The sequence below is a fragment of the Parasteatoda tepidariorum genome, chromosome 3 (genome assembly GCF_982258835.1).
Source record: "Parasteatoda tepidariorum strain Cologne lab strain chromosome 3, Ptep-v5.0, whole genome shotgun sequence".
Classification (NCBI taxonomy): Eukaryota; Metazoa; Arthropoda; class Arachnida; order Araneae; family Theridiidae; genus Parasteatoda; species Parasteatoda tepidariorum.
In genome coordinates this window covers 33164365-33183215 of record NC_141757.1, presented here as the reverse complement: position 1 = coordinate 33183215, position 18851 = coordinate 33164365, and the positions used below count along the sequence as shown (strand labels likewise).

Genomic DNA, 18851 nt, shown 5'->3' with positions numbered 1-18851 from the left:
AAAAGCAGCCCACTACAGTACAAACTATGGAAAAATTAGCACACTACAGTACAAACTATGAAAAAAAGTAGCACACTACAGTACAAACTATGGAAAAAAGTAGCTCACTACAGTACAAACTATGAAAAAAGTAGGACACTACAGTACAAACTATGAAAAAAGGTAGCGCACTACAGTACAAACTATGTAAAAAAGTAGCACACTACAGTACAAACTATGAAAAAAAGCAGCCCACTACAGTACAAACTATGGAAAAATTAGCACACTACAGTACAAACTATGAAAAAAAGTAGCACACTACAGTACAAACTATGGAAAAATTAGCACGCTACAGTACAAACTATGGAAAAAAGTAGCTCACTACAGTACAAACTATGGAGAGAGAAAAAGTAGCACCCTACAGTACAAACTATGGAAAAAAGTAGCACACTATAGTACAAACTATGGAAAAAAAGTAGCACGCTACAGTACAAACTATGGAAAAAATAGCACACTATAGTACAAACTATGGAAAAAGTGGCACACTACACTGCAAACTATGGAAAAAAGTAGCACACTATAGTACAAACTATAGAAAAAAGTAGCGACTACTTGTAGTGCACTATTTACGACCACTTAAACTAATAAAAAACGATTTGGATGGGACTAAAAAAAAATTTTTTTTTTAAATTAAATTGCACAAAAACTTATTAAAAAAAAACTAATAGCAGACTAAATTCTCTTTCGAAAAATGCTGATATGAGACTTGGTATAATTTAATCAGAAAAAAAATTTATATTCTCTCATTCTCTGAAATGCCGCTCACTTGATATCTGAAACTGTGATTGGGTGACGACCTTGTATTTTGTATATATCGAAAGATACACCATTAATAGAGTAAATATCAATGGTTAGTAAACCTATTGTCTACTAACCATGGTAAATATTTACCTTTTAGTTTATTTGTGAAAATGAAATAAAAAGGAATAAAATCATATTTAGAACTTTCCCTCCCCGTCTCTACCCCTCTTTACATTAGAAGATATTATTTATCCTATAGAGTTTATTGTCTCGCCCTCCGCTCCTCCTCCATCAATTCTGGCGTCATATATGGCGACAAAACCCTAGATTTTTCAAGGTCATGGCTCAGAGAGACGGCGTGTTCCTGAAACATTGTAAGATGTGATAGACAAGATTATAGACCCTAACCCTAGACGCATAAAATAAAAGAAATAAATAAATGGAAAAAAAGAACAGCTGCGGTATCTAGATAGTTTCGTTTTTCTTGAGTTAAAGGAAGAGAAGAACAGTTAGGAATGAAACAAACTAAAAGAAAGATCATGAATGTCTCCAAAAGCTTTCATTTAAAAACAATTTAAAAAAGTGTCTGAAGATGGTAAAAGAAGTGAAGATAAGGCTATAAATTGATGTATACATGTTTAAAACTTTATCTTTAAATTTAGAAAAAAACTATGGAACTACGGAATGCTATGGAACGATATTTATTAAACTCATTTACATCAAACGAAAAAAAAAAAAAAAAGGGAAACACATTAGTTTTAAAGGTGAAACTAGCATATAATACTAGCATATTTTTTTATACAAGCATACTGTGGTTTTTTCTGTTCTGTTTTGTCATCCTTTTTTTTCCTCTCGCCTACTGTTGTTTTTCTAGTTGCGTATTTCACCCTTATTTTTCTACTTTTTGTTGGCAACTTTGCGTTTTATACTTCAAATCACCTTTGTTTCTTCTCACTCATGTATGTCATGTCTTGAAAATGGGTGCCTATGTTTGAGCGCTTGAAACATACCGATATATTTTTGAAGTGAATCAAGTTTTAAATCAAGTATAGCATATGACCAGTAGTTTTTCAAAGTGAAATAAGTCCAATTTTGGAAAAAATGCAGTTTAAAACTACACATTTCTCAGTTAATAGATTTTTAAAATCTAATTTTATTACAGTTAAAAGTGATGAAAACCGATATGGATAGCGCTAAAAAAATTTTTTTAAATTAATTGCTTAAAAATAAAGATACTAATCCAAAATCTAATATAACTGTGTATCATTTAAGTATCTATCAAAACTGTTAATTGCAGAATTGTATAGGCAGTATTTTGTCAGAATAAAATAATAAAGAATATAAAATACCACTTGCTTTATATATCTAAAATTGTGATTGTAATTTACATGTTTAGAAAGATACTGCCAAATAGAGTGAATATCCATTATCAATTCATTTGTGAAAATTCATAAAGTAAAGCTGGTTTTTATCGGGAAAGAATTATTTTAAAAACAGCTTCCTGTTATTGTTATTTTTTCTAAAGCTAATGTTCCTGATTTCATATAAAACGTCAATTTGCACCTAAACCTTTCGATTTTCTTTAAAATTTCATAGGGGCCGTTTTTATGTTACGTAAGCATATTTTTGCGATTTTAGATTCCTCCTTATCCCTTTTGCTCACGCAAAGAAGTTGTCATACTCACCGATTTTTTTTTTTATTTAACTTTGATTTCTACTGTATAAATACGAAAATAAAAAACTACTGTGCATTATTAAATAAAATGTACGTTTTAATTAATTTTATAAAATTTTTAATAGAATGTTCGAGAGAAATATTTAGTGATGAAAACGTTTGATCTTTGAAACTCTTCGAAAAGTTTTTCTTTTCCCAAATGTCTTTATTTTAAATTTAAAATTCTTCTCTGTGTAATTTTTTTTTGTTAGGTGTTTTATCTTGAGGTAATGATTATTTTTTTTTTAAATTAAAGGGATGGTAAGGATTGCTTATATCCCCTTAAAAAATAATCGAACATAAACAAAAACAATTATACCACTTTAAAAATAAACACATTATGTAATATTCTTATTTTTGCTTGCCAGAGGAGAGGAAGAGTTTGAGGAGGTATTCAGCTACTAGTTCTATCTGAGCGAAATTGCATGGCGCATAAAGAAACAAACAATATTTCACTTATACTCAAAATAACTTAAAAATTAAATTTCGCATCCATAATATTCTTAAATAAGAATCTTTCTTAAACATTTCGCTAGAAATGTGCAAAATTTCTTTTATCAATTAGTTTTTACATTGCGAGAGTAAGAAGCCCGCTTAGCGATTTTTTTAAAAATAGCTTTGAGACAGGCGACTGTGGCAGCATTTTATAATTTTTATATAACTATTTATATCTTAACACATAGATACTAAATTAAATTACATGTATACATGTTTTTTTTTTCTTGGTAATTTTAAGAAACGCCGCCTAAATTATTTAGTATACAGAATTTCTTAGGTCATTAATTTTGAACGCAAAGATGACGATCATCTTCTACGAAATATGAAAAAGAAGGACGAGATTTTGGAAAATTATGATTTTAGGAAACAACAAGGGTGTGTATAGTGCGGAAGTGAGACGACTCCTTGATTTTGTTTCCTATTTGCAATGAGACATATTGTTGACAAAACACCTGGAAAGGAATTTTCATTCATTCAGACTATGATTATATCGAGTTTAAAGGGCAGGCTGCATCCTCTTAATTGAATAAATAAAGGAGGAAATTCTTAAAAATTGACAAAACATGAAGAGAAATGTTTACTTGCCTTTTCATCCCCATATTAGAAACGTATTTTGTACAAGATGTTAGAAAGTTCAAAGCTTCTTTTTATCGTTGAGTTGAACGACCCAAGAGACGATCACAGTGTGGTCAAACAAAAAATAGACGTAACATTAATTAATATTCAGCCGTAATAAAATTTTTGTGACGATTGCACAAAAATAGATACGTATACAAAAAAAAAAAAAAAAAAAAAAAATATCAGTTTTAAAAATGGGAAAGCTTAGCAACCCCTTTTAAAATCACTGACACATAATGCGAATGTATATTGGTAAATAACCAACGATATTTCTTTTTCGCTCTGTCAACAAAGAACAAAAAGCTGATATATCAGTCATGAGGCATAAAAGTTTAAACGTTAGATCAGTGTTTCCCAAAGTGTGGTACGCGTACCCCCAGGGGTACGGGAACAGTTTAGCAGGGGTACGCGTTCTTATGCGAAATATCTTGCAACAAACGAAAATTACAAAAAATTTTATTTAAAAACAAAGCTAGCCATGAAAATTTACGATTACGTATTTTTCTATTGGATATTTTTTGCAGAGTTAACAGTTAATAATTAGTGGTGTCAACAGTCAGTTGTGATTTTTACTTTTTGTGCGATTTTTCATAGTAAAAAATTCATTCATTTTTTTATTAGGGGTACTCAGCGTTACGAAAAATTTAGAAAGGGTACACAAAAGTCATAAGTTTGGGAAACACTGCGTTAGATGATTAAAAATTTCTGGCTGAAAATTCTTTTCTCACGTGAGTAGCAAAAATTAAAACAAAAAGAGCCGTAAGTTATGTAGAAATGAAAATTTAAAAGCGAACAATTTATGTGAACAAATCATTCTGTATTTTTGTTTCAATGAGTTTTCATAATGAAAGCAGGAGAGAGATCGAGCCGGTTTGGATTTATTACCCTGAATTGGATTTATTTCTCTAACATTTGAGCAAAATAACATAAAAATCACGAAATATTTTATCAGTATTTTACAAGATACGGTTTTAAGAAAAATTAATGAACTCCTATATATATACAAAAAATATATATATATATATATATATATATTGAAGTTATACTTCTTATGCGACTTCCAACAAGGTTGCGTTAAACGTTTAACGCTACATTTTTATTGGCCGGGAAATCACGTGGTAGGATACAGTTTTCCTTCATTCATTTCCATACTGTTTTGATTCTCACTAGCATAAAAATAATAAAAGTCATACAAGTATTGTTTATCTATAAATATTTTTTTAGTTTGTTTTGATGCACATATAATTTAACAGGGTAGTATTTTTTATTTTCAAATTTAGTGGATAACAATTGTAAAAAATGAGTGAAAACAATCCCACGGACAATGCGACGGATTTAAGGTTGTGTCAAGGTACGTCTGTTGTGAATATCAATTGATTATTAGGTTTTCTCTTCTGAAATTACATTATGGCGCATTCACGTACATTATTAATGCAAAAACATTTTCCATGGCGAGACGATGAGGCAACCACAAGCACTTCCACTGGTTCCAGAGGTCCAAGAGGGAAAAATGCACAATATTACCGTGATTACAGAGCACGGAAGCGAGCGGAGCAGGAAAAAGAGTCATTGAATAGAACTAGTGATCCTTCTACGACTGCTGATTCTTCTACAATTAACGTCGCAGGTTGCGAAGTTTAACTTCTTCCTCGCGGAGGGACTCCAAGCACTATTTTTTTTTTTAAATATTAGATTGTTTTTAAGCAAAATTTAAAAAACAAGTTTTTAAAAGAAATTTGGAATGACTGATTGTTCGGATGTAGAATTATCAATGATTGTTATGAAGTAGAGATAAATAGAGGACTTTATAACTGATAAAATCTTTTATTCGATTTACTCAAATTTTCCATATCATTTATCAATGCAACTTCCGTTACAGGTAGAATATTTTAAAACTATGTTAACAAAATGGTGTTACATTAAATATATAATCTTTTAACCAACAAAGTTTAATTCTTAATCATCTGATAACTATAAATATAATTTAAGTGCTAAGAGATTTATCTCAGTACAATCACTTTAAATTTCAATACTCCGGGAGGAACTTCGTCTCGTATAGTAATTTTGCATCCCCAAAAGATAAAGTAAATCTCAAATATTACCGCATTAAATGTGCTATTGGGTGATCAGTTATTATTTATTTCAAACTTATAGTGAGTATTTTTCGGTCAATTGCTCATTCATTAATTTGACTGCATGTGTTCAAAATTGGACCTAAAAATAGATTGTTATTTACAAAAAGAGAAAAATTCCATGCAATATGTGTTGCGCATTAAAAATTCTAAAATTTATTTACATGAGAATGCAGATAATCATGCCTTTTTTAGAGGTTATTATATCCATGCTAGTCTTGAAAAAGAGAATCTGAATAATACGAACACATTAGTCTTGATCTTATAGCCTGTTTGTTTCACACGCGTTTTAGTTAATTACAAGTTTTAATTTTGAAAACATATTATTTTATATTTCTGTTGGCATTGGCTAATCTATATTAAAACGAATATCTGAGCCGTCGTGGCTCAGGGGATTGAGCACTCGCTTCCCAATGAGACGACCCGGGTTCGAATCCCAACGATGGCTGGTCTGTACAAATTACGCACCCGACTCGCCTCACAGTCCTGACGTAAAATATCCTCAGTGGTGAATGGATCATGGGTTAGAGCCCTTTTGCCGCCAGACTAATCTTGACATAGTTTCGGGGTTCTCCTACGTTTAGCATGACGGTGAGGTGACTCTAAACACTGATTAGTCTACCACCGGGGATATTTTACGTCAGCAGTGTGGTCGGAGCTAGCCGGGTGTGGAATTCAAATCCATCGCTGGGATTCGAACCCGGTTCATCTCATTGAAAGGCGAGCGCTCTATCCTCTGAGCCACCACTGCTCGATACTCGAATTATGGCTCGATAAATATATTATAGAAGGGATTGGCATTAAAGTTCATGTTTTGTACAAAATAATTTTTGAAGGTGACCTGTAGCTAGAAAACAGCTAGTAATAATTTTTATCTATTAATATTTCATTCCTTTATAATTTATCAAATGATTTCTTAAAATAAGTATTGATATACGGGGCTGTTGTTTAAGTATTATGCTAGCACCAATAAAGGGAAAGGGGATTTATGATTTGCTTACTGTGAGAGGGAAGCAGGGGAGCAATGCTTACGTATAAGTCGAAAATCCTCTTATTTCCAAATTTCTCTTAGGATGAGACAAAAATTTAATAAGAAAAGCGGGAAAAAATTTTAAATTTGAAAGAAAAAAATAAAATTTGGAGAAATGAAAATAAAAATAAAAATTCTTCAGGGAGTGTTATAAAATTTAATTGATTAAATTCGTAAATTTTGCTTTATGCAAAGTTACATCTCAAACTTAAATTTAACCCTAGAATTTTCATTGTTTGGCTACTGAAGTAGAAGTCAAAGCAAAAAAGAAGGGTGGGTGTTGTTGCGATTGCTGTTCGTAAGCAGGGGAAACATTTTGTAATTTCTTATATTTGCTGACAAGGCAAAGAGTCCAATAGAGCAAAAAACATGCTTACGTAATAATTGATTGCCCCTTAGAGAATGAACTAATGGAATAAATGAAGGATAAAAAGAGGCAAACCAATTAATGAGCGATTCGATAAATGGGGAATCAGTTTATAAATAATACATAAATGAATAGTAAGCATCGTACAAACTGTCTAACTTGACCACGTGTGGGACAACAATATAAAGCTTCAGTCAGACTAGTGGTCAGTTGAATTTTTTTTCTTTCAATTTAGTGTTTGATTATAACAACCCACTTATACATGTGTTTTCGTAAGAAAGTTTCAGCAATCTATTAGCATTGGCTATGGGATAGAAGCAATTCGATTTTAGGGGTATATTCAAATAAAATAAATAATGGTAAAATGTAAATTTTTGGAAAACAGGGACAGATAAAATATTTAATTATTTCAATTTTAAGAGTCAAATTAATTTTGCCAAACATAATTTACGTTTTAATTGACTTTATAAAATTTTGGCAATGAATATTTTGTGTTTTCCTTCTGTGTTCAAAACTCTTTACCTCCGAAACTCCTGGAAGAAAACTTCTTCCTCCAAATTTAACCTTTTATTTCAAATGAAATAATTTTCTAAGTAAAACTTTTTTTTTTTTGCATTTTAAATGCATTTAAAAATTTTGTTATTAGGAATTCATATGGATTTAAAAAAGAATAATGTCTTGTGTAAGCTTGTCTTACCCCCTCCCCCTTCCTTGATAGCAAATCACCCTTCCTATCTGATGCATATGTAATATTTAAAGACTTAGGGGCATTTAAAAGAAAAGCAGCATTCTTTCGTAATGGAGGACCATTAAAAAAATAATTACTTTAAAAAACTTTAAGCACTAAATAAAAAAAAATACCTTTTCTTTTACTATAAAATTATTTTAATTATAACTGTATTGACATTAAAGAATAAAATAATTTTGGCGAAAAAATCCGCATCATTTATAGTTAACTAAACATCTAATAAGTTAAAAGAAATCAGCGAGATTAATACCGCGGACACTGCCTGAAGGAAGCACTTCTCCGGATTTCATAGCGTGAGCTACCGTCAAGTTGAAGAAAAAACAAATCTCACTCATAAAAAAACACATAACGCGAAGGAAGAAGGGGGAGATAGGCGACACACGTGCTCATCGTACGTTCTCTTCTCCCAAACAATGTTTCTCGCGCTTAAACCTGTAGAGCTTTCGCTCCACATCATTGGCCAATTTTAGCGCGAAATTAAGTGACGTAACTAGACATCATGCGAAACAGGTTACCAGATTTATTTCATTATCGCTTATTACAAAGATTTTTTTCCATTCATGTGGTGCGTTTGAAATTAATTTTTAATTTACTTTTACGGTTGTCATTAGAGCGAAGGTTCGATTCACAATTTACTGATTTTTTAAAAAACTAAATTCTGAATGCAATGTTTTTTTCAAGCTTTAATAAGCTTTTTAAACCTAAATCTTGCGCACCATCTCTTTAACTTGGCGAGATTGTACTCCGAGAGCAACGGATTTTGGCGATATTCGATCTGGTAACCCAATGTTTTGGTTGCCGCGGGTGAAAAGTTCGCTGTTCTCTAGATTTCGGTATCAAAATTAGTTTTGCTCTCGAGCGAGTAGGTCATTCGAATTTGTGTTTCCTAAACGTTCTCCTAAAAGTTGGAAATTTTAATTGGTTTTTATCTTAATTACTGTATTTGAAGTATGTATATTTTTTATTTCTATTATTTAAAATTGCATATTTGAAATTTTCGTCCATTTTCATAACATATTTTTTTCTTCTTCTCTTTCTTTAAAAAAAAAAGTTTAAATATTTTTTAAAGCTAATAATAAAAGTAAATAATTTTAAATAAATTTTTATATTACCTTATTTGATTTAGAAATTAATTTTGTGTATCCTAAAAATTTGCTAAGGATAAAAAAAAAAGACAAAATCATCGAATTTTATTCGATAAACAAGTGGATGAAGGAGACATGTTACATCCTGACTCACGTTTGTTTGATCACGTGACTTAAATTTTTAGTCGCTTTTTTTCATTATTCCAAACTGTTAAGATTTTTCCTTTGTGTACATAATAGATCTGCATTGCTTTGTTGCAATAGTTGATTTAATTCTGCATTTTAATATTTTTCTACTAATTTTTTTACAATTTGAGTTGAAAAGGAATTTTTTAATTAAAAATCTAAGCAGATCTTGTGAAATCATGTTTACTTAAAGTTACGAGACCTTCGTATGCAATTTATAAAAATGCAAAGTGTTCTTAATTAAATTTCAGTTTTGTTGGTTATTTATTTATTGTTTTTATGAAGGAGAAAAAAAAGTGCATAAATAAATAACATGATGATTTGATCTTTGTTTACATAAGTAAGTTATGTGGGCAAGCTTATGAATGTTTAACAAGTCGCATTCTCGTATTAAACTGATGTTTTTTGCTTTTTTATTTTTTAAATTTACAATAACAGCATATTACTCTAAATTAAAAAAATTATGTCAATTAAATCTTGTACTAATCTCTATTATTATTTTTTTATTTGTAAAGAAGTCTTAACTTTTGATTAAGTACGATTTTTGTTCTGCTTAAGTACAGATTAAGTAAAAGAACGTTGTCATTTTATGTTTCTTATTTTATTCAACGCTAAAAAAATGATTGAGGAAAAAAATAACAATCTTCGTTATCAGCATTAATCATATCGCAGGGATTGCGGTAGTTTTTGCTGCTTATTTTTTCTGGCATCTATTACATGCATATTTCTATGTTTTAAATCTTGTAATTTTCCTTTTTCTTTCATTATTTTATTCATTTATATTTTTTGAAGCTCTTATAGTGTTACTTGATTCTTGTTGATATATATCAGGTTGATTCAAGTAAATAAATTTTAATGCATGATTAACTTTAATGGGGTTTTTCCCCCTTTTGGGAACTTACTATATATGTTCAAACATAATTATTTGTAGACTGTGTGTATATATATGCTATTTTCTATTGTAAATTTAAGAAGTTAATTGATAGATATGTGGGATTGAGGCATGAGATTCTTTAAATTCCATTTATTATTTTATTCTTTTTAATCAAGCTTAAAATTTTGTTAAACTGCCAATGTACTCACATAGTAGAAAAAAGAATAAAAACTTCCAAAGCATATAAATAAATTAAATGTTTTTTTTTTTAGTAATATTTTTCATTTCCTTTTTTCATACTCTGAATTTAAGTATTTTCAGACCTTGTGTTCTTTTCCCAATTTTATGCCCGTAAATTTATTCTCTAATCTTATCCTTAAAAAATTCTTTAAAACAATTATGTACTAGTTAAGAGTTGTGCTTAACTTCACCTTAGTTAAATTTTATAAGTTTTTACACTGGCAGGCTTATGATGAATAATTTTAGAATGTAGATTGTGAATATTCTTTTTATTTTCTTTTTACTTGTCATAAAGTAATTACATGTTTTAAAACAGTTTAAGTAATAATACATTTTTAAATTTTTCTAAGCTGCATTTCGTTTAAGTCATATCTTTGTACATCAGTAGTTCTTTTTCGTTTTGTTTCAATGTCAATTTAAACTGTCAGTTTTTTACCATATACCATTATCATACAACTTAAAATTTTTTAACATGATCATTACGACTGATAAAATTAACTTATTTGATGGTTATAGAAATAATCTTCTTAAATTTAAGATTGAATAAAACAGTTATTTTTTATTTTATCTGAGTATTTAATCTTCTTTTTTTTCTGTGTCTAATTTCTTCTTGAAAATAATTGATTATTTTTTGGCTCTGTGTTATGAATGCCCAAATCATCATCGTCCATGACAAATGGGACTGTTTAATGGTGTGGGGGTGACAGTCTCATCACTGTTTCCATTTTCTGGAACAAGATATATGACACTTAACCAATATGGAATACCTTTAGTTTGTTTCAGAACTTGATTAATAGATTTGTTTTGTTGTATTTTCTTTCTCCATAAGAACTAAGATTACCCATCATTCATTATCTTTCTCTACTGGTTCTATCAGATATTTGTGCTTTATTATTATTTTTTTTTTTTTTCGATTTCATTGCATGATTCGATCTCTCGTTTTCATTCCTGCTTTGCCCTTACATTATATTTTATAATGTCAAGCAAGAGTTCTGTTTTAAATGAATTTTGTTTTAATTCTTAATACCTTTGTTTTAAAAAGAAATAACTGGTTTGTTATAATTCAAAACTCGATCTAGATTTTTTTTGTAAAAAGTCTAGTTTTTTTTTTTTTTTTTTTTTTTGTTAATTTACTGCTAATTTTTAGTACCGAAAAAACCCAAAATCCAGTGTTTCTGCCCATTTTCTATTTTTGTGAATGTACGAGAATATAGTACTGTTTTTTTTTAAAACACTCATGTGCAAAGAATAAAAAACTTGATTAAAATTATGAGTTAATGTTATACATTCTATTTTTCAAAGGGAGAATATTGTGCTCGAAAGGCATGGTAAACTAATCTTTGAAAATCTAGATTTCTGTTTCGTTCTATTGTGATATTTTTTTTATGTTTATTTACTTATTGTTAGCATGTTATCTGTATTCTGTCATTCAATTGAAAAAATAATGCTTCACTATTGGTTTTGAGAAAAACGGCTTGATAACTATTTTCTTTCCATTGCTTATATTATCAACGTTAAAAAGAATTTTAGAAAACTAATAAAAAAAAAATATTTTTGAAAAAAAAACTAACAATATTTTTAATATTATTTATGTGTAAAAATGCCAAATATATGGAGATTTTGAATAATTGTTGTTTTATTTAATTTTTTTGTTGCATAGGAATATTGGCGAACATCGCATTTAGTCTTATCGAATAGTTGTTGGGTCGCACTTAATTTTGCGTACGAAATTTAATCCTATTATAAATCTAAATTAATTCTGTTTTCACTGATTCTATTTTTAATCTTTTCTTAAATATTTGTATAGTTTCCTTTTATCTATATGTGGGAATATTTTTTCATGTTTATCTTTCCCCGGCTTTCCCATTAAAAAACATAGTGCAATAGTTATCATTACATCATCCTACGCCGCACACTTAATTCTCAAAAACAGAAAACGAATCCCTGAAAACCTTATTTAACTCTATTTTGACTGGTTCTGTTTTTTTCTTAATCCCTTCGTCTCTAGAACAGGAAATTCTGAATATTCTGCTGTAATATTTTTTTCTCTCTCATAACGATGCGTAGTTGAATATCCTTTAACGGAAGTTCTAGACCGGCATTCAATATTTTTCACCTTCTTTTCTGAATGATGTAATTCACTTCTTATCCCACAAATTATCGTCTGCTCTTTATTTTTCAGAATCAGACGATTCTTAGATTTTTTTATTCATTAATTTTTTTATAGTAACACTATTTTCCACTTCTGTTCTGGAGTTGAAAGCTTCAATCAGAGGAATTTGGAAATATTTTGGAATGAATTTATTAATAAGCTTATTTGAGAATGCATTTTATTTGAAGCAAACCATTTAAACTTTTTTCTTTATATCTTAATTGCAAAAGTAAATTTTTTGACACCCAATTCTGTTTTTTTTTTCTTCTTTTTATTATTTATTTATTATATTTTTCGTCATCTTTCAGTTTTGAGAAAGCAAGTTATTTTTGAATTTGTATATTTTTTTCGAGTGAGTTTTTTATGCAGTATATGTATAGTTTTTCGTGCAACAACTTTTTCCAAAGAGAGTCATTCATTCATAGATTTCCTCGGTCTTCGGCATAGGATGTCACTATGTTCTCCCAAAAATCTTTACCTCACTAATTCCTGGAAAATTGGATACCTGCAAGTGACGTCATTAATAGGTAAATTGTGGCATTTGTCGATTGATAAGCCAACCAGGCTCGACACACGCGTGTGAAGTTGCTTACGAGTATCCAATTAAATTCTGATTTAAATCACATGATTAGGCATAATCACTTCACTTCTTCTCGAGTTGCAAGTACCCAATTGTGTCTGACATATATTCTTTTTTTTTTTTTTTTTTTTTTTTAACAATTGTCTACTTTCTCGAATGCGATGTAATCGCCACTAAAAATTAAGTTTAAAATAAAAATGAGCGTTCATTTAACAAATTTTAAATTAAAAAAGATAAAAATATCTGAAAAAGATAAATATAAATGTAAAGTTTTATTTGGGAACAGCGAAAGCTAACTCATGCAAAGAATATATTATGATACGGTAAAATGGGATTTTCCCCTCTCAAAATATATAATCTAGCAGCACCCCTATCGATTTTGCTTAAAAATATGTACAAAAAAAAAATAAATAAATAAATACAAGTATTTGTTGTGTATGGTAGAAATGGAATTAAAAAAGGTTAATGTCTATTTTACACAGAGGTTTTAGCGTATAAAATGATTTAAAGAATTAACGACGTAGAATTAATTTTGGTGACGTCACGAATTAAATTAAAACTATTCCTTCTCTAGAAGTATAGCAAAATGCAGTTTGCATTTTAATGATTTGCGAATTTGCTCTTTAACGTAAGTCAAAAAGTTCGAGAAACGATCAAAAAAGAAAAGAAAAAAATTAAAATATATATATGAGTAAACCCTGTTTAAATTTGTTATTTTTACCGATCTATTTTATGTTACATTTACGAACATTTTTATAACAGACTCTTTTCAATAATTTTCTGGCATTTTAAAAATTAAATCTGTAATACTACGTTTGTTTTAAAATATCAAGTTTGGCAAGCAATTAAATATGAGACACGTTCAGGAATCTAACAGTGTGCAGGAATCGAACATAGAATTTTCAATCGTGAAGGACTTAATCTTGACGGGGAAGTTATAACTCGTTTGTAAAAAATAATGTTTACTAAACTTTTATTTGTGCTTCTAATTTCCTTCCAATTTCCCCCAAAATACTACAATATATAATTATTTAAAAGACAAAGTTAAAGACTATAGTTTTTTGCCATAGATAAATCTTAATTTTACTAGACATTTATCTTATTCCAAGGGTCTGCAAATCCCTGAGATCCTAGTCTCCGCAATGTCTCATCATGATTGATGCCTAATATTTTTTTAAAAATTTAACCTATTATTTTTATTTTTTAAACTTGAAAAATCTGAATATTCTTGAGTAGCTAGCTGCTAAAAAATTATCATGGTTTCTGAAATTCGAAATTTTTGTAGGCCACCATTTTTTTCTATTTTTTTTAACGTGACAATTATCTTATTGCTAGAGAACAGTTTCTTCCTTCATTTGGTTACCAGAAACTTTCGTAAAAGATTAAAAACGACTCTTGATTTATTCGAATGTCTACTAATTCCAAGGTTAACTAATACTTTACTCATTTATATATGATAACTATTATTTGCGATGACTTTTACTAGATATTCAAGATACACTTAACTCTATATGATGCACACACCTGTATTGTTTCACAAGTGTCCGTGAACATTTTTTTTGTTTATTTTATTTAATATTCTACGAAAAACCTTCTCGATATTCGTAAAACGCATTCAGGATCAGTTTATTGCGCAGCTTTTGCAGCCCCCTCCCCTTATATTCCCTCATGGTTAGCGTTAGTTAAAATAAAACTAATTATCTTCAAATTTGGCTTGTTGCCTAATGTCATGAAGGGGAAAAAAACTTCCATCATTCCCGTTTAACCTTGAGTTTAAACTATCCTCCAGTTGGTTTATAGGAATTGCGTAATAGTAAACTCTGGTTAGTGAAGTGTCTGGGAGGTCAACCTTTAAGGGGAGGGGGATAGTTTTTAGGCGCACCTGATGATTCGAATATTTTCTAAAAAGAACGTTTTTAGCTTCCTCGATCTTATCCCCCCTTTCCTTGTATAGAGTGCAGGCTACCCTCATTTCACGGTCTTTTTCAAGGTCTATCTCTGACTAATTATAATTTTTGGGTCTGCTGCCCTAGAAATCGTCTGCGCTTTCATTTCCGGGTTTCCCGTTACCAATATACAATCGAATGTCTGTTTAGTTCGAGAAGAAAGTCTGGCTACTGTCTGGAATAAGTCTGTGTAAAACTGTTAACTTTGGCCAGGGCCATTTCGGAATGATTTGTTTGTTTATGTAGTTTGTTTACACAGTATAATTGTGAATTTCAAAATACTCACGTCGACTTTGCTTTGTCTTCGATAAATCCTAAGTAAACCGTGCTTGTAGTTTTAAAATCTGTATTTTCCTGATGTAGGCCTATATTGAAAATTTGCGTAAAACTTAACAGGTCACCATTTTCACAATTTTGTGTTCCAATTCGTGCCTAAATGCATTGTAAATTTATTTTAAGAAAACGAATTTACCAAGTGATGAGGATGTCTTTGTACCATAAAAGGCCGTACAAATAATGCGTAAGCACTTAAATTCGAAGGGGTTTTGGATTTGCTTATTTTAGCTGTAAATTTTGTTTTACGCTAAGCGTCATCTTTTGTTTAAATTTTATCCAAATATTCTTATATTTAGATTAATAGGGTAAAAGTTGGAAGTAAAAATAATAAAAAAAACAAATAGTGGTTCGATTCTTTTGTGTCATCATGGAAGGGGTTTGAGATCTGATAATTTTTGCCGACAAGGGGGTAGGAGCAGCCCGAAATGTCTAAAATCTAGCATACGAAGTACTTAAGCGTACGAAGACTACGGCAGGGAAAAATAGTTTTTACATTGCTGTTACCGCTGATACATTTCCCTTTAGAATACTGAAATCCGTTTGCTTATTTTGATTTAATTGTACGCTTCAAAAAATTCCCTAAAATTCCTGAAAAAAGTCCCTATTAAGGTAGAAAATTTTCATACCCATATGTTATTCTAGATTTGTCACAACTTTCTAAAATAAGTTTTATATCTTAGAATTTTAGAAATTATAAATTTAAAAATATAATAAACGTACGGATAGTAAGTTGATCCATTAAGTCAATGGCGAACAGAGAATATTGCAGTTTTTTTTTTTTAATTTTTAAATTTGTAGTTATAGTTTTCGTAATTAGTTTCTTTTAAGTGTTTATGTTTCAATTTTTTATATATCCTTACTGGCCCTTGATTTAGATATTGCTCAATGTTTGCATTTTTAGTTGGCATTTGTGGCTTTTAATACAAATTTAAAAAAAAAAAAAATGCTGATACAAAATTTAAAGATAATGTTAGGCAAAAAAAAGAAGAAAAAAAAGGAAATAAGTTGCACTGAGTTACGAAGGTATGACAACTAACTAGTGTATTATTTTTTTTTAAAGAACAATTTATTTAGTGCTCATAAGTAAAAGGAAAAAAGGATAAAATTTTACATGATTTGTAAATTAGTGATAAAAAAAAGGAAAAAAATAAGATATTTGGTAAGCGTAAACATTAATTACAACCCCTTTAACTTTTATTATTTTTTTACTTAAAATTTAATTTTGGCAATTAATTCGGATTTAGAAAAAAAGAAATTTTCACGTCACGTTAACGTATGCATTGCAATGTGTTATGATTAGCGCGATTATAGTTTCACGTTTTCAATATCATCGATCGTAAAAACGTCATTAGTAGTACCACGCAGTCTACTGATTAAATGACTGTCTGTGATCTATTTCAATTCTTTTTTTATTATTGTCATTTTCCGCGCACTGAATTTTGGATTACCGAAAAAACAGATTTTTGAAAGATAACGAGTATTTTGTAAGCGAGGTGTTTTAATAATGTGTCAATCAAATACTTCTTTTTAAAAACCTTTTGTGTAATCGTTTGTAAAACGTTTTAATCATGTTATTTTTGCTATTCGATTTTTCACTACTTTAACTATGTATTTTGACCTAGTTTTCAGTTCATTAACTTTATCAATTTTTTAAACCCAACCGCATTGAGAAGTTATGACAAGACTAATTTATTAAACTTTTTGTAGAATTGTGAGTAGTTTTGAAAAAAGAATTATGATGTTGTATATTTTATAAGTTTAAATTTAATTAAAAAATGATGTTATTTATTTTGGTTGTGGATATCCGTACTTTAATTTGTCTGCAGAATTTTTTGCCTTAAGATTTATTTCCAATTTTTAAATTAACACATCATTAACATTTTATTTTATGCAATTTCTTTTTTTTTTTTTTTTTTTTTTTTTTTTTTTGAGGTTGGCCATTTTAAAGTTAAACAATAACATAAGAAAAGAAACATTGCGGGTTGTGGGAAAAAAATAGATTTTAAAGATTCGATATTACTTTAATTTCAGTAGAGGCGTCATGCATTATTTTTTTCAAAAATAATAATTCCCGCCCTCGCTCACACTATTTAATTTGCTCTCTTCAGAGATTAATTTAAATAAATACGTCTCCAAGGTTGAGTACTTTCTCTTTGACCCAAATTCAATCGAAAGAAAAGGAGAAAGTGTTTTCTTTTGCATTGTTTTGAGCCATCCCGCCTGACCAGTTTTGTGTCTGTTTTGGAATTGTCACATCACAATTCTTGTTAAATGGTTAAAAAGAAAAACCAGACGTTCATAATGTTGGTCTGGAACGATCAATTAATGGTTCTGCTCGGTCGGTTTTTATTTTCTCTCAAATGCACTAATGCGTTATAAATGCTAAGCTAATTTTAGCCATTAAGGTAATGTTAAGTCGTATATTTGCTGCAATTTTGTTTATTAAAGCTCTTTTTTATAAGGGATAAAATAAATTATTATTATTAAAATAAAATATAATTAAATTATAAATAAAATTATTTCACTAACTTTTTCAATGAAAGGCCGCTTGCACAGCAAGTTGACTAATAAAGGGCCGCATGAGTAAATATTTTTACTTAATTTTCATGTAAACAAGTGTTCTAGAGATCCTGTTTAACAGTCAACTTAGTAATATATTGGCATAAAATAAAGTGGTTTTAAATATTAAAATTCATTGAAAATTGAAAAAAATTTCATGTTATATAACATATCCCCCCCCCCCTTTTTTTTTAAAGAAAATAAAACATATTTATTGAAATACATAGAAACATTGGGAGAAAGTTAAGGTTTTTTTCAAATTCGAAGTTCATTTTAAAAGTTGAAATTTAAAAATTTTTTGATTGTTGAAAATGCAAGCCTAATTTTTTAATTAATTCAAAAATAAATTTATGACACTAAATTTAAAACATTCTTTTTTTGTAACACACTTTATTTATAATATAATCTAAAAATAAGTGTTTTTTGTTTTGTTTTGTAACTTAGGTGAGAGGTGACCAAATAGGGTTGTGCAACTTTACTCTAAACTGTGTCGACTTATTGTAATTGTTATCGTGATAATTACGTTCTATCGATACTTTATATACGTTTAAGCAAGTACATTTTCCCTGTCGATAAGATTGTTTAATTAATATTCTTATCTTAAAGTTTTAAGACACGTTAACCTTACTCTCCATTCGAATGTTGCCCAGGGGTTGTTCTTTTGTTTCCGATTATCTCGATTTGCGTCTGTGAAATTATATCTTGGAATCACGTGTAGGCAACGAGTCATCTTTTGTTTGTTTATTTACCAGGTTGCCTAACGATGATTTTTAAAAATAGGCAAATTTCGACGTAGGGCCATTTCTAAATGTGGTGTATTCTCGTGGGAGATGGGAATAAGTAAAAATTAATTGATAGTTTTTTTTTTTTTTTTTTTCTGAATCAGATTGATCTTATTGTAGTATTTCAGTGATTCATATATTTTTTCTCGTTTTAGTTTGCTTTCCTTAAAATCTGCTTGTCTGTATATTTGAATACACACAAGACAAAAATGTGTTTTTTTTTA

General features: G+C 29.3%; 1 protein-coding gene across 1 annotated transcript in view; it reads left to right on the top strand.

Annotated features, from left to right (window-relative positions):
• The first annotated feature begins 8677 nt into the window (after nt 1–8677).
• The window catches only part of LOC107456506 (uncharacterized), a 75466-nt gene continuing 65292 nt past the window's right edge, over nt 8678–18851 (top strand). The window contains exon 1 of the mRNA XM_016074380.4: nt 8678–8835. The gene's annotated coding sequence lies outside the window, so the exon portion shown is untranslated. The remainder of the gene's footprint in view (nt 8836–18851) is intronic.